This window comes from Podarcis filfolensis (genome assembly GCF_964270895.1).
Source record: "Podarcis filfolensis genome assembly, chromosome: Z".
In the NCBI taxonomy this organism is placed as follows: Eukaryota; Metazoa; Chordata; class Lepidosauria; order Squamata; family Lacertidae; genus Podarcis; species Podarcis filfolensis.
This window is the reverse complement of record NC_139617.1, coordinates 40,482,634-40,500,104: the sequence shown is the minus strand read 5'-3', so window position 1 is coordinate 40,500,104 and position 17,471 is coordinate 40,482,634. Positions and strand designations below refer to the sequence as shown.

At 44.6% G+C, this 17,471-nt stretch overlaps 1 protein-coding gene across 1 annotated transcript in view; it reads right to left on the bottom strand.

Annotated features, from left to right (window-relative positions):
• The window catches only part of PHF19 (PHD finger protein 19), a 32,899-nt gene extending 27,714 nt beyond the window's left edge, over positions 1–5,185 (bottom strand). The window contains exon 1 of the mRNA XM_083595288.1: positions 4,926–5,185. The gene's annotated coding sequence lies outside the window, so the exon portion shown is untranslated. The remainder of the gene's footprint in view (positions 1–4,925) is intronic.
• Positions 5,186–17,471: the final 12,286 nt, after the last annotated feature.

The following is a 17,471-nucleotide window of genomic DNA, read 5'->3' as shown; positions in this document are numbered from 1 at the left end:
TTTTTTTATTATTATTATTATTATTATTATTATTTTCATTATTATTTATTCTTTCCCATTTGACACATTACATCCATACAAGCTTTGCCTTAGTCTTATATAGACTTCCCAACTTATCTTCCATCGACACTCTATTTCAAATTTTTAGTTTGCTACAACTCCTTACGTTTTCTCTTTTCCCCCTTTATTATTTCCCTTTTTTCTTTTCTTTTCTTTTGTCTTGTCTACTGCTGCTCATATGCTTATCCTACTTGCCAGTTAACCTTGATACCACACTAAAGTATTCTTTGAAAAGCTCCCACTTGCCTCCTTTTCTTTTCATCACACTTTCTTATTTTGGTTGTCGAACTTGCTAACTAAACAAACTCTATTAACTTCTGCAACCATTGATCCTTTGTTGGAACAATAATTTCTTCCCAATTTTTTTGCATACGTTTTCCTTGCAGCCACAATTGCATATAAAAATAGGTTCCTTGTTTTCTTAGGTATATCTTCCTTGCAGCCACAGTTGCATATAAAAATAGGTTCCTTGTTTTCTTAGGTATATCTTCCCCGATTATTGCCAGCAAGAAGGCTTCTGGTCTTTTTGGGAAGGTGAATTTAAGGTGAGTTCCTCATATATCATTTCCCAACCCCCAACCCCCATACTTGCATTGCCACCACATATGATATAGAGAGCCTCCTTTTTCTAAACATTTCCAATATGCATCGGATCCTCTCTTGTGCATTCTGGCACATTTACTTGGCATCGGATACCATCTATATACCATTTTGAAGATGTTCTCTTGAATTGCATAGCAGGCCGAAGATTTTACTGGCCCATTCCATAATTTTTCCCATGCCGAAAGTTCAATGTTATATCCAATAACTGATGCCCAGTGTATCATCGCCTCTTTCACTTATTCATCTTTAGGTTCCCATTCAAGTAGAGTTCTGTATACCTTAATCTTTTGTTACTTCCCAACATTATTTTCTCAAATTCCAATCACCTTCTACAAATCCTTTTTCTTTGCCTCTTCTAAATATCTCATTTATTTGGAAATACTGGAATCAATCTGTGACTAGTCTAATCACTTCTTATTCTTATTCTTCTCTCTCTCTCTTTTTGAAGTCTTACAGAGTTATCTTTAAATTCAAGGAGGTCTTTATACGTTCCCCGGTTTTCTTCCATGTTCAATTTTTTTACCACAAACGCCTCCATTGGAGATATCCAGCATGGGGTCTTCCTTTCTTAACATTTCTCTATATTTTGCCCAGACATTGTACACACTCCTCCTGATCACATAATTTTAAAAAAACTCCTGTGCACTTTGGTCTTATTATAATACAAATAGCTATGCCACCCAAACCTTAGGTCAAATCCAAATCAAAAGTTCCAGCATCCTTTAATTCTACCCACTCCTTCACGCACACTAAACATACAGCCTCAAAGTACAGTCTCAAATCAGCAAATGAGAAACCCCCTCTATTAGTATTTTATACTTAATCCTTGGTGTTTTTTCTTGCCATATAAAAATTGTTAAGTCCTTTTCCCATTGTTTAATTTGGACCACATCAGCGAAGCCGAGAGGGAGGTCTTGTCACTTGGGCAGCCCAGGACCTCCATCCACACTGCCTAGGCTTCCACTCCGAGGTCACTTCCAGGCTGCTAATGCACACTTTGTCTCTTGAGACAGACAGATGCCAACAATAACTCCACCTTTCCTCTGGAAAAAAGTCCCCGTTTTTTGTCTATAGGATGAGGTAGAAATGCCACACAGGAATAAATGAATAAATAAACACCCAAAGGAATTTACAAAACACCAACACCACACACACCTGTAACACAGCAATCTGCTACTACTTGCCTCAATGTCCAGCAGCGGCAGGAACCAAAATCACTTAACTCTGCCTTCTGTGTCTTGGAAAGGCTGTCAAATATCCCAGCACTTCAGGGTCCCAAGCAATGGTTCCATCTTTCTAGGACTTTGTGGCAGATGTCCAGAGCCCTTCTTAGCAGAAGGAGCACGAAGGTCTCTAAACCCATCAGGTCTGGACTGCAGCACAGGTGAGCCCGTCAGGGCAAGTAGGGCACATCCCCACCAACCTCAGAAAGCCCCCACCTGCCTGCCTTCTTACTTGCAGCCAGTTCCGGTAGTGGCCCGGACTGCCAGCTTCCTTAGTCTCAGGTTTGTCCTTGTATAAGTCAGCAGGGAGAAGGATGGCAAGGGACTAGACCAGAATTAGTTGGCTCTGCCTCTCATTGTCTCTGGCACCACCTATGACTGGTCTCTCTGCCTTCTGCCCCACCAGGTGCCGCCACTGGACTGTGGTGAGTGAAGGAACGCATAATACCACCTAAAGGGGCACACAAACCCTGCCCTAAGAATCACACTAGACAAGAGTTTCAAAAAGCATGGGGGAAATGCAGAGAACACTTCACAAAACAGAGTGCCCTAAAATACATACCTGGACTTGTTCCGATTAATATCTGTGGGAGACTTTGTGGATATTTAAGTTATAATTAGAAAAATCTTAATAATTATTCATAAAGGAAACAGCTTATAAGAAGTAAATAAGGAGGCCAGATACAGGATAAAGAAAGTCTTTTATTTGGTTGTTTGTACTGTTGCATGTTATGCTTACTGTATTTCTGTATTGGGGGGTGGGGGGTTTATGTTATGTTGTAAATAAAATGTTCAATCATTTTTTTTGTAGAAAAACAACAACAACCCTGCCCTAAGAAGAGGAAGTCTAAAACAACCTGTTCCACTGAATGGGGTGCAGGTGAGGGTGGGGGGGGTGATAGGACAGCCCAGCCATTTCCTTTCCTTTCTTTCTTTTTCATCTCTAATTTAGTTGGCACAATTCGAATGCGAAAATTTGGCATGGTGGTCAGAATTTTTAAACAGTACAGGTGGATTTCACACACATCAGCGGTAGCGTTTTCATTTTAGCCTACATGCTTTACCTGAGCATAATAATAACGTAAGGGCAGCTGGATCAGACAAATCTAGTCTAGTTCAGCATCCCGTTTTCACAGTGGCTGGCCAGATGCCTGCAGGAGACCAGCGAGCAGGATTTGAGCATAAGAACCCACTACCCTCCTGCATTTCCCAGTAACTGGAATTCAGAAGCACTGCTGCCTTCAGCTGTGCAGGTAGAGCATAGCCTTCATGGCTAGCAGCCAAGGATAGTCCTAAACTCCACGAAGGTGCATAGGATATCAGGTGCTTGGAGCAGCCTCAGTATGATGCACCCCTTTCCCCAGGTTACACCTGTCCCTCCTCTGCAGTCTCCATGAAAAATTCTACCTGGCTGAAATGTACCCTTGAACAGTGATAATGCCACTTGGATGAGAGGCTTCTGTGTGTGGGTGAAAACCCCTGGCTGGTATGCACCTACTGACCATTTGGAAGAATGAAGAGAGGAATCATAGGCGCATCTGCAGCAGCACAACCAAACTCTCCAAAGGTTTGCCTTCACCCCTGAAGATGAACCACTGTCTCTCCAAGCAGACACGTGTCAACAATATATCTATATTGTAAGAGTCACACCTGTAGCACCATACGCTTTTGGCTCTGGCCCTGCCCACCAGAGCCATGCAGTTCCTAGAAGATTGTCCATGGGGGAAATACAGTACAGCCTTTGAGTGAAAGAGATTCCCTGTCCCTGGTATACTGTTCCTGAAGATGGAGGTTCCATTGAGCTCTAATACTATTAGACAAACCTATCCTTCCAGTTGAGTTCTACAAGCCCCTTGCCAATTTCCTCCCTCCTCTTTGACGAACTATCAAGACTGTGTCCTCTCTCTGCTCAGAATAATCCAGGGGGGCATCACTATCTAGCGGGGTGGGGGGCTCTCACTGTAACCAAAGCGAGAGAGTAAATCTTCCGCGTGTAGTTGACTAAGAGCCGGCTACTCACCGTGCTCTGATTGGCTCATTCAAAAAAAGACCCGTGTAAAAAAAATTTTTTTTGAAGAAAATACATTTTAGGGGGGGGGTGTTAACAACACACCGTCTGTCTATTCAAACCGAAAGAAGTCAAAGGATGCGGTTAATAAAAAAAGCGTCGCGCGCACAGGGTATCTCCGCAACTAAGCGTCCCCTATTTCTTATTCATCATATTTACTCAAGTTTGCAAGCAACTGTCAATGAAGTATCTGCACAGCCAGGCGCGTGCACAACCCCCTCCCCCCTTGCGGAATCCCAGTTTTTATCAGGGTTGCTGCAGCCCTACTCGGAGTAGGCCCATTGAAACTGGTGGGCATTGACTCACACCGGCCCATTCATTCTAGCGGGTCTGCTCTCGAGTAGAATTCAGCCGGTTACAGCCCACAACACGAGACTTTTAGTTCCCAAAGGAATACAGAAGCGGTTACACTTTCATTTTTGATAGCAAAACAGGCAGCTTTCTTCCTCTCCGCCCCCACCAACCCGGTACCCTCCGGCGGCTCGATCTTCTGCCCCTTAATTCGGCAGTAGTCCGCACCACGTTCAACTTAAGCGTGCAAAAGGGACACTTTTGCTTTGCAAGGGACAGAGTGCGTGGGCTTGCAAGCGCAACGTGGTTGCGAATACACGTTTTACTCGGAAGCAAAGCATCTCTCGCCGAGTTCAATAAGTGACTTGCTCCCTAAGCGAGGATCCACAGCCTAAATATCCACAAACGATCTTGTCCCGGTTCATCTTTATTTTTATTTTTTTAATGAACATGCAAGCTGCGTGCCTTAGGTTTTGCAAAATCCTGTAATCCTCCCCCCCACACACACACAAAAAAGTTTAGGAAATAAATAGATAGAAAACTCTGCAACTCTCTCTCCTAAGGCACGCCGCCGCCAAAGTTTCTCTGCAAACCCGCTCGCTTGGAGACCTGCCGGACACCCCCTTCTCTGCAACGCGGCCCCGCACGCCCTCGCGGCGCCGCCAAATACAAAATCTTACCGGTTTTCTGTATCAAGAAAGTTTTCTTTTTTCAGTTCCACTCCTGCTCCATTGGAAAGAAGAAAGTGCCAAAAGTACGGGGCGCAGTGCGCGCAGGAAAAGCACTAAAATGCCTCCCGAACTCACTGAGAGTCCCGCAGCGGGGCTCACAGAGCGGGCTCCCCGCTACACCCCGTGGCACTTCCCACCAGGTTCAGAAAGGTGTCTGTCTCTCCTCAGGCAGCTGTTGCAGACTGAAGATGCTGAGGATGTGAGGCGCCATCTTCTTTTTTTTCCTCTCTCCTTTTTCCCGCGAATTATTTACGTTTTGCTTATGCAATTAGCGCAGGCTGCTTCCCTATTCCCCGCCCACCAGACCGCCCCCGGCTCCTCCTCCTCTGGGCTCCATCCCGCCGGTAGCAGAGCCCTCGCTTCGACTGAGCGAAGGGGGGGGGGGAGGGATACGTTGTCTCCCCCCCCCGCACTGCCCACCCCTCCAAAAAGAAAAGAGAGGAAAAAAACACTGCGCAAAGATTGGAGAAAGTTTTGTCTGTGTATACATAACACGATATAGGACTAGGACCAATGTTCGGGATCCATACTCAGCCAGGGCTGTTTACTTGCCTGTCAGTTTAACCTACCTCACAGGGTTGTTGTGAGGATTACATTGGGGGGGGGGGGAGAACCATGAAGACCACCTCCAACTCCTTGAAGGAGAGGTGGAGTAGAAATGCGATAATAAAAGCGTGATGAGTCTCTGTGCTCTCATGGAGCTTCAAATTCCACGCTGCCAATAATGAACTGAAGTTAGCCGCTGCCCTCAGCATGCCCTGTCTGAACTCCTGAACTCACGTGTCAAGCCCACTTCCCCCCCACTACGCCCTATTACGCCCCCGCCCCCTCCTGGCCACTTCTAGGTTGCGGCGATGCGCACGTGCAGTCTCATGTCAGTTCGGATGTGTGCAAATTGGTGGTTGTCTGTAGCTAATATAAGGGGCTTGACAAGGAGTCAACATAAATGGATTTTCCATGCCGTTACATCTGCAAACAGATTGATATTGATTCATTGATCAAAAGGGGGGCTTTAAAATATGGCCCTCTTTGATCCATGAATAGACAATGTGACAACCCTTGCAACATATGAACAGATCACTTTCAGGCGAAGATTGGTATGGACAAATATAATGATATTTGGAATGTATTTACTGAAACCATGGTGACTCATGAACTAATGAGGGGAATAAGAAGCTCATCTCCTTGCATATATACTACATTGTACTTTAACCTCAATTCCATTTTATTATCCTTTTGTTATTGTTGTTTTCCTCTGCTTTCTCTTGCTTTTTAAATATTTCCATCCCTTTCTTTTTCTTTATTTCATTTACCTTAATTTACTGTCAAGCTTTTATTTATTTTTTTAAGGTAACCCCATCTTGAGAATGTTGAAATGCCTGAAAGATAGGATACGAGGGTTTGGGGAACAAATATCACAACTGGAGAGAGACATGTTAGAATGTAATGTAAAAGTGTTGTCTAAAATGTATAAAATATTATTAGAATGGGAGACAAAGGATAAGCAAGGAAAATCCTCAGTGATACACTGGGCAATAGGTATCGGTCATAATATAGACATGGAAGTATGGGAACAATTGTGGAAAATGGATATAAAATTTACAGCATGTTTTGGTCTAACAGAAAACTCTATGAAAATATAGTAAATTGGCAAAAATGTATAAATCTAAATCAAATAAGTGTTGGAAATGTAAAGAGAAAGAAGGTTCTTTTTTACCATATGTGGTAGTCGTGTAGTAAAGTTAAAGCTTACTATTATATATAATGAATTGGAAAGGATGTTTAAAATAACTTTTGTAAAAAAAAATCAGAAGCTTTTCTTTTGGGAATTATAGGTACACAACTACCTAAACTGTATAGAAACTTATTCATTTATGCTACTAAAGCCGCAAGAATTTCACTTGCCCCAAAATGGAAAGAAGTCCCAGCAAAGGGAGAAAAGATACAAAACTTATGGAATATGCAGAAATGGCAAAACTCCCTGGAAGAATAAGAAATCAAGACAACAAACTTTTTATAAAAGAATGGAAATGGTTTATTGAATATTTACAGATAAATTGTAAACAGATAAGAACATTGGCAGGATTGTTTTAATAAGCTGCAGTTTTATAAGAGTATATATTTGAAGGAGATGAATAAATGAGCAAATTAAGTTAATTTGGATATGCAGAAGATATTAAAAATAAATTTAAGGAACTGCAGAAAGAGGGGAAAGAAGTCAAGTTTTGAAATGTTAAAATGGTTGTAAAATCAGTGAAATGTATAAATCTGAAAAGCATAAATATTTTTTTTTAAAGAGAGAGAATGTTGAAATGCCTAATTCATAAAATATCTAAAACATAAAATAAAATGGATTCCCAGACTGATAGAGCAGTGGTTCCCAATTAGCTGAAGACCCCTTTTTCGAAAGCCAAGCCATGGGCCCCGTACTTTTGAAATTGTTGATAACTCTATGGTATTACCTGTGCAAAGCATTTTTTTGAAGAAAATGTGGGGTAGTCCCTAATAAGCAAAGGATTTTAGGTATACTAAAAAAAAAAAAAAGACCATAAAATTTGTGATATTAGCACACAAAATTGGCAAAGGTTTAGTTAGTGGGGCAGACAAGTTAAATTTTATTAAACTTACCTTTGAGGGTGGCACAATGGAGCCCAAGTTGGCACAGAAGCCTAGGTGCCCCTGAGAGTCCTGCGCGCCACTCACAAAAACAGTGCAGGGCTGGGTTCACAGTGTGCTGAAGCTACTGTACCCGCCACCATGGCACAGTGCCCACGCAGCCACCCCAGGTGCCAGAGGGGCTCATTACGCCACTGGTCTACATTCTTGAAAAATGATTTCAATGAACCATCACAAGTCACATCAACAAGTGCACAGATAGAGTTGTTAGCTGTACAACACCACATTCAAAAGGATTCCTTATCCACGAATTTTCAGGATTTGCTGCAGGGAAGAAATCTCTGAAGCTAGTCGCTAAATCACACAGGTGCTCAGTGATGTAATGTTTTACTTCTGGTATCAATTCTTCGTCACTGGGCCTCCATAAATGTCTCCAGTGTTGGGATGTTAGTGAGGCTGACACCTTCTACTTGGCTTGCCCATAACCAGTGCTTTTTTTATGGGGGGGACACATACCCCTAAACATTTTGTGAATCTACGTTTGGCCTCATTGCAGGGCAGTATTTCTATATGAGTAGGGAAATGAGAGTAGCCCTAAACATTTTTTAAAGAAAAAAAAAAGCACTGCCCATAACCATAATTTTTAAATCACTGCCTCAATCTTATCTTTAGTGTAAAAAAAATTTTTTTTTAACATTACTACCTTGGAAGCTTGTGTTGAGAATGCTCAAGTATGTGAAAATGCCTACTAAATAGGCTGCCATACACAAACCACACAAAGTTGTTCAACTAGTCACGTCAAAATTTTGAATCCATCAGAAAAAGTCGTGCTTCATCATGTGCCTCAAAGAATTGCTTCAATATTTTTTCCCTTGACAGCCAATGCACTTCTGTATGTAAAAGTAACTACATACGCATGCAAGCAGGAACTAGTCACGAGCAGAGGCTGGATGATCCACAGAAGGCTTTCACTGTGCAATTAACAAGATAAGTGAGTCTCCCATCAGAGGATGGTGCCTGGGACCTCGTGGATGTGTTCCTCTGCAAAAGCAGACAAAACAAGGCTTCAGCTTCTGCAGACGCCAGGCTCCATGGGGCACCCCCTGCCCCTGAACTGTGCCAGCTAGTCATTCTGGGAACAACCGTTTAGTGCCTAGATTTTTGTTCCTGTTTTCTTCTTCCTCCCCTGTCCCCTTTTCCTTACATCTCTCCCCCCACCCTACCCCCCCCCCCAAATTGCAACCCTGCTGGTAGGGAGTATCTTCTGTTGATTGTACTACTACGTAAGCCACTGTGGGAGGCTTTTTGGCTGAACAGCGGGGCGCAGATGTTCCCAGGAAATATATAGATAAATTATCAGAGCTCAAGGACACATTCCAGTCAGGCCAAAAACCACCCAAGGATGCAGAGCAAAGCAGTTGAGTGTTTCTGGAAGTTTGTTTATACAGCAGAAGCCTGCTTCCCTATAATGGCCAGCCAAACGGTCCTAATTCTGCCCTCCAGAGAAGCAGAGGACAAGTCTGCTCCCTCTTCAACATGAGAGCTCTTCAAGAGAGCCACCATAATGTCCACCCTTAGTCTTCTCTGTTCCAGATTCAGCACGCACAGGTCCTTCAATTGTTCCTTATCAGACTTGGTTCTCAGATGCTTCACAAGGGGTGAACAGCCATTTTCAGCCCAGTACACTTTTAGGCAAGCTGCATGACATTGCTGGCGGGGCCAGAGGCAAAAGTGGATAGAGCAATGTAGGCCAGTTTCTATGGACACCCCTCTCTATCCTTCATGCAGGTGAGCAAGAGTCATGATTGGAATCCCAACTGGGCCAAAAAGCACTCAAGGAGGGTGCAAAGCAGGACTGCCCAGGGCCAGGCCATCCATGAGGCAGACTGAGGCACCTGCCTCAGGTGGCAGAATCCAAGGGAAGCTTCCACAGGCACCACCTTGCAGCTGCTGGAGAAGCAAGGTGAAGCAGCTGTAGCAGCTTCTGGGTTCTGGGAGATCTTGTGAAAGCCCCATGAGATCTCATGGAGGACTCCAGAGGCCTCACATGGCAGTCCCAAGACACTGAGTAAGCAGGGCAGGGCACCTCACTTACTGCAGTCTCAGGAAGGCCATGCAAGGTCTTTGCACAATCGTGCAGGATCTCAGATGCCACAGCTGTGCCATGCTGTTAAGCGCAGCTCTGGCAGAGTCCCCGGGGGAGGGGTGACAGATAGCACACAGTGCACATGTTATGTACTGAGTTGAATAGGATCCAAACTGCAGCAGTCTGATTGGTCCTAGAACAATAGGATCCAAAAGGCAGCAGTCTGATTGGTCCTAGAACAATAGGATTCAGAATGCAGCAGTCTGATTGGTCCTAGAACAATGCAGCAGTATGATTGGTTGGAAGGAACCACCCAATCATGCTCCAGATAGAAGTGAATCCACAACCTGATTGGCTTACAGTAGAATTCCGGAATTAGCCAATCATGTGCAGCCCATTGTGTAAATAATGTATATAAAGCAGATGCTTTGAGGGGACTTTCATTCATTCCTCCTCACCACTATGAGCTGAATAAAGAGCATGAAATCACTTTGCGACTCTGAGTATATTTCAGCACACACGGTGCTGCACCTTTCCATTTCACCTCAGGCCTCTCCCTGTAACAGTGGACGCTTTCAAAAGAGGACAGTCCTCAGTAAAATAGGACACACAACAACATATCTGTCAACCTCCCCTTTTTTGTGGAAAATTCCCTTATTCCAGCGCCATTTCCCGCTGCTTCCCGCTGCTATCCCAGATTGTTAGATATCCCATAGACAGTCCCCAGGACAGGTGAGGCTGTTGATCCCTTATTTTCGAGGCTGCTGATCCCTTATTTTCAAATCTGAAAGTTGACAGTTATGCACAACAACCTTGTTACCATTAGGAGCCTTCCCAGGGAATTGAATGTTTCCTGCTCTGTGGTCCCAAGAAGTATTTTCTAAAGAACTTTACAAGCACTCAAAGGTCTAAAATTTGCAATGAGTCATGATAGAGGACTGTGAGTCATGACACCATAAATAACTCATGCAACTAATTGTCTGTGCATCTCTTCTTTTTAATGCTTCTTTGTGGTGTCTGGGTCAACCTCATGCAGAAAAAGGTTGCCATTTCATCGCTATGATGATGGTGGTGATAGTGGTAGTGGTGGTTTATGATTTACATACAGTGGTACCTCTGGTTATGGATTTAATTCGTTTTGGGGTGCCGTGCACACCCTGAAAAATCCGTAACTAGAGGCACCACTTCTGCGCACTGCGTGGCACGATAGAGAGCTTCTGCGCAGGCGCACAGTGCGTAGAGTGCTTCTGCACATGCGCTAGCAGCAGAACCCGGAAGTATACACTTCCGGGTTTGCTGTGTCTGCAACCCGAAAGTTACGTTACCCGAGGGTCCACTGTACCACCTTTCGTCACAAGATTGCAGGGTGGTTCACAGGATAAAATACAAGGTAAAAACATTAGTAAATAGTTAAAACAAAACAACAAAACAATAATATTGTAGAATATTAATTAGCCAAAGGCCTGGTTTTCACCTGGTACCTAAAGATGTATAATGAAGCTGCCAGGTGAACCTCTCTGGGGAGAGCATTCCACAAACAGAGAGCGACTGCCGAAAAGGCCCCTTCTCATGTTGCCACCCTCCAGACCTCGCAGGAAGCAGGGCCTCGGATGGTGATCACGGGGTCTGGGTCTATTCATATGGAGAGAGGAGGTCCTTGAGGCATTGTGGTCCTAAGCCACTGAAGGCTTTATAGGTCAAAACCAGCACTTAGAACTGGGCCCCAAAACTTTTACTTATTTATTACATGCTGCAGATTGGACTATTGTAAGAAGCTTTAAATCAGGCTGGCATTAAAAAAGGCTCTTCTGCAGCCACACTAGTGACAAGGGGCCTGCCAATTAGATTCCATCATGCCAATACTGTGGTACCTCGGGTTACAGATGCTTCAGGTTACAGACTCCGCTAACCCAGAAATAGTACCTCGGGTTAAGAACTTTGCTTCAGGATGAGAACAGAAATCATGCTCCGGTGGCGCAGCAGTAGCAGGAGGCCCCATTTGCTAAAGTGTTGCTTCAGGTTAAGAACGGACCTCCGGAACAAATTAAGTACTTAACCCGAGGTACCACTGTATCAGCGGCTATCTGCTCTGGGTCGCTGCCTCACTTCCAGGCTCAGTTCATCAGGGTGCTAGTTTCCACTGTTAACTCCAAGTCTAACCACTGCTGCTGCTCTCCTTTGCCTGAACATTTGGGCTATCACACGTGGTAGACCTGCAGAAAGCCCAAGGCCTACTGGGATGCAATATAAAATGAAATTTATTCCCTTCAAAAAATTTCATTTTTCATCTTAATCTTAGTTAAATGATTTTTTAAAAAAAAAATTAAGTGACTGAGCACTTTCATAGAAAGGGCACCAGGTGCAGCTTAACATTTAACTTGCGCACCCAGCAATGCTACAAGGCGCTGCTCTGGGTAAAGGGACTCATCCTTCTCTAGTCTCCTCTTCCTGCATCAGAGTGGGGGTGGGTGGTGCTCAGGTCTTCCAAGGTCTTCTACAGTGGAGCCCTCAGGGTCAGATGACAGCAGTACCATATACCCAGGCTGGGTGGGGGTGGGCACTAATTCTCTAGGTTCATCTGCAGCAGGAGCTCAGGATCTGGCTCTGCATGCCTTTCTTCTTCAGAGTCATAGATCATAGAATCAGAAATGTAGAGTTGGAAGGGACCCTGAGGGTCATCTAGTCGAACCCCCTGCAGTGCAGGAATCTCAGCTAAAGCATCCATGACAGATGGCCATCTGACCTCTGCTTAGAAACCTCCAAGGAAGGAGAGTCCACAGCCTCCCGAGGGAGGAAGTCCGTTCCTTATTGTCAGAAAGTTCTTCCTGATGTTCAGTTGGAATCTCCTTCCTTGTAACTTGACGCCCTTGGTTTGAGTCCTACCCTCCAGAGCAGGAGAAAACAAGCTTGCTCCATCTTCCATGTGAAAGCCCTTGGGACATTGGAAGACAGCTGTCACTTCTCCTCTCTGTCTCCTCATTTCCAGGAAAAACATACCCAGATCTTTAAACTGTTCCTCCTCATAAGGCTTGGTTTCCAGTCCTTTCCTCCATCACCTGATGAAGAGGAGTCCAGCTCCTGGTCCCTGACACCTTCCATGCCCACAAGCAGTTCCCAGAGAGGGTGGTGCTGCCCCTGGGGGCCAGTGGGATTACCCAGGGGGGCACTAAGAGGCAAGGGGGAAGCTGTTGGACTCTGGAGATGAAAATGACTATCTTACTTTGAAAAGCTGGCGTCACTGTATCAATTCCATCAGTCTTGGTGAATTACAGTGGTACCTCGGGTTACATACGCTTCAGGTTACATATGCTTCAGGTTACAGACTCTGCTAACTCAGAAATAGTGCTTCAGGTTAAGAACTTTGCTTCAGGATGAGAACAGAAATCGTGCTCCGGCGGCGCAGCAGCAGCAGGAGGCCCTATTAGCTAAAGTGGTGCTTCAGGTTAAGAACAGTTTCAGGTTAAGTACGGACCTCCGGAACGAATTAACCGCTGTAATTAAACTAAATTGTTTTAATTGGATTTTGAATAAATGTGCTTTGTATTTTGAATTTTATTGTGTTATCATCTTTCTTAATGGGTTGTGCAAATGGCAATTCTGAATAATGCTTTTTATAGGATATGGGTGGGAGTCACATGGGATTAGTTTATGGAAGCTGGGGGGCAGTAGCCTGAAAACATTTGGGAACCACTGCTCTCCACCCAAACCAGTAGGTACAGACAGATCCTCCCCAACTCCTCTCCAGGTGCCACCTGACTCTGCTCCTGCATACTGAGCACCATCCCTTGACCTGTCAGACTCTATCCTGAATCTCAGCATGTGAACCCCAGGAGATCTGTCTCAACCCAAACCATTGTCCATCCACAGCCCAGCTGAGAAAACCAAGCTCTCCCAGATGAGTCCATCATCCAAGTAGGTCCATGGAAGCAAGAGCTTTCGATGTGAAAAGTGTGTGTTTGGAATGTGCCACCATCCAATGCATTCCAGATGGGCCCAGCAGAAGCACTGCGAAAACAGCACTCTGCCAGTCACAGCTTCCTCTTTCAGAGCCTATTAAAGACCACAAAGGCGCAATGAGCCTAATGAATGATGGTTCGGATTAGATCCTAGGTTGTTAAATGGAGATATTCCACTTGCAGCTGCCAACCAGGCCCTGTTTAAAGGAGATCATTTCGACATGCCCTTTTGAGTGTTTATTTAACGCAAATGCAATCCACCCCCCAGTTTGGTTCTGTTTCCTTGGAAGGGAACTTTCTGTGCATGCTTTTCAGCAGTTGCAGAAGACAGGCACATAGAAAATGCAATAGATGGATGGGGAGCGAGCTTTGGCCTGGTAGACTCACTGTGGGCTAATCCAGTATGGCAAATGGGACATTGCCTCACAAACCTCAGCTTGCACTCTGCGAGCCCCCACCAACTTGCAAAACAGTCTAGGAATTGGCCTTGCCTGTCAGCTTCCTCTAAATTGGTCCCAGTATTGCCCTTCTAGAACTCAACAGGGAAGAATATGGGGACAGATCTAGAATGAGTAGGTTCTACCTGCCATTGGTTCTGGTGTCACCTACTATTGGGCTCCCTGCCTTCTGCCCTACCAGTTTCAGTGAGCACCAGCTACTACTGCAGCTATTTACAGATGAACATTAGTCAGGACGCGGGTGGCGCTGTGGTCTAAACCACAGAGCCTAGGACTTGCTGTTCAGAAGGTTGGCAGTTTGAATCCCCGCAACGGGGTGAGTTCCCGTTGCTCAGTCCCTGCTCCTGCCAACCTAGCAGGTCGAACACGTAAAAGTGCAAGTAGATAAATAGGTACCATTCTGGCAGGAAGGTAAACGGCGTTTCCATGCACTGCTCTGGTTCGCCGGAAGCAGCTTAGTCATGCTGGCCACATGACCTGGAAGCTGTCCGCGGACAAACGCTGGCTCCCTCGGCCTATAGAGCGAGATGAGTGCCGCAACCCGAGTTGTCTGCGACTGGACTGTAACAGTCAGGGGTCTCTTTACCTTTTATTGGTCAGGAGCAGATTGAGACATGCTGAGGCCCCAAGGTGCACCAGTCTGAAAGAGCCCCTTAGCCTGAACCGGCCGTTGGTGCTGTTTGACAGCTTATGGACCCCCAGCCTAATGCAATTTTGATATTTCTGCACAGATATGACCAATAATTGTGTAGCCATTAGGAGTTCTTTTTGTCGTACCAAAATGATAATTCCTGTTTCAGAGTCTGTTTCCCCACCTTTCCATTATTTTTTGTAACTAGTGTTATACAACTAAAAATTAAGGATGTTATTTATTTATTTATTTAATCTAGAGGACCCTCGTAACCCAAGGCCCTAAAATACAGCTTACCTTGCTTGTGCATAAACCTGACACGGGCAATTATCATGGTCTGGCACTTTCCCTGGGAGCTAGGAAGCTACATACAAGGTCACCTTACTTGTGAGGAAGGAGCAAATAGCAGAGAGTTGGGGATCCTCAAGATGACTTTGCACAAAGCTAACAAGGTGATTTGTCCAAGGCCCCATTTGCACAGTACATTTAAAACAGTATTATATCACTTTAAACAGACATTGCTTCCTCCAAAGAATATTGGGAAATGTAGTTTATTCAGGGTGCCAAGAGTTGATAGGAGACCACAATTTGCCTCACAGAGCTACAATTCCCAGAGTTCCCTGGGAAGAAAGTTCGACTACGGAATTCAGTTCCACAAGAGGCTGTGAAGACCACTGTCCTGGGTGGTTTTAAAAGCAGATTATACAAGTTTATGGGGGATTAGGTTATTAGTAAAGGGACTCGGGTGGCGCTGTGGGTTAAACCACAGAACTTAGGACTTGCCGATCAGAAGGTCGGCGGTTCGAATCCCCGCGACGGGGTGAGCTCCCGTTGCTCGGTCCCTGCTCCTGCCAACCTAGCAGTTCGAAAGCACGTCAAAGTGCAAGTAGATAAATAGGTACTGCTCCAGCGGGAAGGTAAACGGCATTTCCGTTCACTGCTCTGGTTCACCAGAAGCGGCTTAGTCATGCTGGCCACATGACCCGGAAGCTGTACGCCGGCTCCCTCGGCCAATAAAGCAAGATGAGCGCCGCAACCCCAGAGTCGGTCACGACTGGACCTAATGGTCAGGGGTCCCTTTACCTTTGCCTAGGTTATTAGTGGCTCCCAGCCACAAAGGCTATGTTCTACCTCCAATTTCAGAGGCAACTGCTGGAAATCACAAATGGGAAGAGTTGCTTTTGCACTCAAGATCAGCTCTCAGGCTTCTGATTGGGACACCTGTGTCCCAATCAGAAGAAGATGCTGGATTATGCGGACCTTTGGTCCGATTCAGCGTGGCCCTTCTGATGTTCTTATTCTACTCAACAGAGCCATGTAAATACTTCAGCCTGCTGCCTATTAATTCCTGCGCCCACCCCCACAAGTTCAATTGTGGCTCCGATGATTGAAAGATTGAAGAAGACAAAAAAGACAGCAAATTGGATTTTTGGTTCGCCAGTTGTTATTCTAGCAGCTGGGCTCCACAAGGTTGTCCTGAGAGTTAGAGTCACTCAGTTTCCATGGCAGCCTATCTTGGCCATCACTGATAATAAGTAGAAATGTTCTGGTATAGCTTTTTAATTTACTTGCCCCCAGTGCTTCTTAATTTATAGACAGCATTCATTTCCCAGCTAGGGCTTGTTTACCTCCCAACCTTGGTTTATAAGGTTTATTCAATTATTCTGAACAAAACAGATATAAGTTCTTTTTTTATATCCAGAGCAAGGTAGAAGAAGATAGGCTGGAGAGAGAAAAGGATGTAGCCAATGTCAGTCGTACTCGGAATAGACCAACTGAAACTAATAAATTCATTTTAATGGATCTGCTTTGAATAGGACTGAATTGGAGACAGCCAATTTATTAACAATTCATTAGCAATTATTATATATCTTGAGAACAGAGCATTTTAGAACTAGTTATCTAACCAAACTCTCATCAGTTTCCTTAAGAAATGCCTTGGATGGCCAATACAACCAGGTTCCATAACACAGACTGACTTTGTTTTTGTGGTTAAGCTCAGCTGGAAGACATCATTCATTATCTCTTAGCCTGCTCTTTATCTAGAGAACTAAGAGATCACTTTTTGGAACATTTGTTAGCAAAAGCAAGCAGGCACACGCCAGCAGAAGTGGTTGAGTTTCTTTTGAGTAACAATAAAGCTGTATAACACCCTGAGTGGCCCCTCTATTCACTGGGCTAGAAAAAAATTTTTTTGAGAAAGAATGAGATAAAAATCACTATAAATTGTTTTGGTGATTCAGAGGTTTAATAAGAAATTTAAAAGTTGTTATTATTTCTGCTTTCATCTTTTCTCAGCTTTCATCTTTAACTTCAGCTGTATGAAATTTGTATAAGGTAAACTTAGGGTGGACATCCAGCATTGTTTAAGATATGTAGGCATAGACAAGGTCAGTTTCTTTTATGGGAAGCCACTTGGAAGCCCTGTATGAGATTGAGGTAAGCAGTGGAGGCTGGTCCATTAGGGTCAATAAGGCATTGCCCAGCCCTTCCCATAAGGCTAGGATCAAGGAAACAGGTGGTTGGTTTCATTTGTCCAAGCAGCCTGTCCACATCCTCGGAGGTAACAGATTGGAATTGATCCCATGCAACTTGACTAGACAGGACTCCAGCACTCTCCCACCCTGGCCGTGCTCCCACGGTGAAGTCTACCTCTTTCTGAATCTGAGCGACTTTATTTGAAACCCAAAGCACATTGCTTCATATTGCTACCATCCCTGTTAGTGTAACTGCAGTGCTCAAATCTGC